Genomic DNA, 3,446 nt, shown 5'->3' on the forward strand with positions numbered 1-3,446 from the left:
GTTCAAAATAGGAAGAGAACTACAGGGGGCTTAAATGTTCACAAACTGGATAATTAGTCCCCTAATGAATCAGAGTTAAATATAGTTATTATGATGGTCATTTAAGTTTATGTGTCCTTAGATATGATTTACAATTTTAAGTATTAGTGATATGAAAACAATTTCTATTTAACTGGAAAAAGCCTATGAAAAATGTATATCTAAATACCGATTTATAACAATTGTTCTTAAATCAGTTGTAATTATAAACATGAAATATAACTTTAGATGGGCATGAGAAAATTCCATGGCTTTGCCTCCAAGACCTTTGTAACCTGGAGATCATCTTCAGTCTGCTCATTTTATAGCCCAGGAAGCTGAGGTCCTCCCCCCACCCCAGGGTTCTTTTCATTACACTGGGCCTTCTTCCACCACATTTAACTGAGAAACAGTTTTTGTAAATGCTCAAACAGCCATCATCTTAACTGTTTGTCCTTTTTACAAACAGCTGAAATCTACCATTCAACATTTTATTTTACCGCTTGAAAGTACAAATAGTGACTTCATTTCAATAATTGTTTTTTCTTCTTATACTTTTAATGCTGTTATGATAGTCCTGTTCTAGGGAGACCAGTAAAAGTACAGATCACTTTCTCTAAATTGCTGAGGGACCTATAAGGAACTTGAAATCCCCCCCTTTTTGAAATCCTGGAGACTACCAAGAATACAGAGTGGAAAAGGGGGAAAATTAATTCTCAATAGCAAAAAATGATTAGTGAATTACCCATGGGTAATAGACCTATGACAGACAGGGCGTTAGAGAGTTACAGTGCTCAGAATATATAGCTAACATTTTGAGGTTGAAGCAAAGGCACATACCTGAATCTGTAGTTTGTCACATAATTCACTCAGCAAATATTTTTTAGCACCTTCTCTAAGACAGGCACTAGGAATACAGCAGTGAACTATGTAGTTATGCCTTCATTCTCTTAGAGTTAGCCAATAAATAAAATAGAGACGGTAACAAGTACTGCAGGGAAATGTAAAACAGGAGAGGGGCAGGGTGTGCTGCAGCCGGGGGAGATTTTCAGTTATAAATGGGGTGGTCAGGAAAGCCTAAGAAGTAAGGTAACATTTGAGGTGGAGGGAACAAAAAGTAGGCCTGAGGGGAAAGATAGACAGGGAGATCAGGCAGGTTAGGGAGAGGAGGGGAGATACAGATTGCCAGCAGCCTTGCCAGTGGTTTTGTAAGGACTTTGGCTTTTGCCTCCAGTGAGAAGGAAGAAACTGAAGGGTTGTTAGCAGTGAAGTGACATGAACTGACAAGAATGCTAAATTCAATGGACTCAAGATGCTATTCCATTGATTCATTGTTTTTTGGTATACACAATCAATCCCAATTTAATAAAAGTAGCATGAAACACACTGAGATACATTTTCCCATCTTCTTACGAAAATATGAGAAGTCACAAGTACCTCCAAATTATTAAGTATTAAAAGTACACTTTCATATAGACTAACAGGAAAGCACAATCAGAAGGGAAGGTGTTTCAAATTCTGGTTAAAAGTACAAGGTTAAAAATCAGACAGACCTGGGTTGCAGGCCCAGCTAGACCACATAGTGGCTGTGTGATCTTGCACAATCTATTTATCTCTCTATACCTGAGAGTACTCATGTCTAAAATGATACCTGCCTCATGAGGTTGTTGGGAAAATTCAGCGAGATAATGTAAACTCTGAGTACAGGGCTGGAAGCACAGTAAGAGCTCAGTATATATCAGTCTTCATTAGCTATGTCGAGCAATTTAATGAACTTAAGAAAATCTAGAGTTGGATTGTTCAATCTTATTTAGGATATTATAACTATATATATTTTGTAAATTGTCAATGAATTGTTCATGGTGAGATGTCAGTCTGGGAAAAAGTGAAATGAAGTCTGGGCAAGAGAGTGCAGGCTTCACTGCTAGGCCTGGCACTGTCACCAGCTGTGTGACCTTTGGCAAACTGCACCATCTCCTCTGGATGTTCGTTTTCTCCTCTATAAATGAAGCAGAGCAGACTAGAAGATTTGTAGAGCCTCTCCAGGGAGAACCTTCTATGAGTTTCCTCTTTGCTGACTCTAGACTGTCAATGGAGGAGCACTGTTGAACTTTGAAATATTGGCTATTCATATGCAGGTTTTTACTTGTTACATTCAAAACTTTGCATGAGAGTCTCAAAGCATTTTATAATTAATTAGTAGACATGAAATTTGAACTAGTGTATTACAGTTTTTGAATTTTAAATGGTACAAAATACTCCCATTTACTTTAGACTTGGATACCACAACAGGCTAAAAGGTTTAAACTAAATGGTTTACTCCAAAAGCAAACCAGAGTCCCAACGCCATGGCTTGCTGTGCTTCCGGTTACTGCCGCAGTGTCCACACCGGCCCTGCCACCACAATCTGCTCATCTGAAAAATGCTGCCGATGTGGAGTTTGCCTGCCCAGCATCTGCCCACACACGGTTTAGTTACTGGAGCCAACCTGCTATGACAGCTGTCCCCCAGCATGCCACATTCCTCGGCCCTGTGTGCCCACCTGCTTCGTGCTCAACTCATCCCAGCCTCCCCTAGGCCTGGAGACCCTCAACCTCACAACCTTCACTCAGCCCTGCTGTGAGCCCTGCATCCCAAGCTGCCGCTGACCGATGACTGCCTCACTCAGTGCCTGGCGATAACACCGAAGCTATCTATTCAGCATTCACTTGCCTCAGTAGTTTATCAGATATTGAGGCAGACCAGACGGCCTAGATATGCACAACCTACCTTTCATCTTAATGGAAAGAAAATCAAGAATTTTTAATGGTTATTTGGCTGAGTAACCATTTGGTTCATTTGGGCAGGTGAATGTCATCTATTATCAAAAGTATTGATATCTATAAGACCTCAGACTGTTTTTGTTTGTTTTTTCTGGCTGCACAGCTTGTGGGATTTTAGTTTCCCGTCCAGGGATGGAACCCAGGCCCTCAGCAGTGAGAGCGTAAAGTCATAACCACTGGACCGCCAAGGAATTCCCCAGACTGTATTTTGTTGGTCATGTTGGTTCCTAGATCCCATTTCTTATATTGAGTATTTTCATAGAGGAAAAATAATTTCTTGATGGGTTTTCCAATAAACTTTATTTCTGTGGCAATAAATAAATAAAGTAAATGGTTACTGTTTGAATCATCTCGTCTTTGATGTTATGAATCTCTGTCTTCACATAAATTATATAGCTTCTGTAGAATAAGATGTGCCCATTAGAAAGCTGCAGGAAAACTAGAATAACGTAGTTAATAGTAAGATATCAGGGCTTTTCTGATAACTAAAATATTTACCAGGTTAAGACTAATTAACATTTACCAAAACTTATACCGAGGCAGGTTGAGCAATGAGGAGTTTATAGAAAGTGCACACTATCACACGTTACTGGTGGCTGGCCAGTA

General features: G+C 39.6%; 1 pseudogene; it reads left to right on the forward strand.

Moving 5' to 3' along the window:
- The first annotated feature begins 2,321 nt into the window (after positions 1–2,321).
- Positions 2,322–3,114, forward strand: LOC132353798 (keratin-associated protein 3-3-like; annotated as a pseudogene).
- Positions 3,115–3,446: the final 332 nt, after the last annotated feature.

This window comes from Balaenoptera ricei, chromosome 1 (assembly GCF_028023285.1).
Source record: "Balaenoptera ricei isolate mBalRic1 chromosome 1, mBalRic1.hap2, whole genome shotgun sequence".
Taxonomy (NCBI): Eukaryota; Metazoa; Chordata; class Mammalia; order Artiodactyla; family Balaenopteridae; genus Balaenoptera; species Balaenoptera ricei.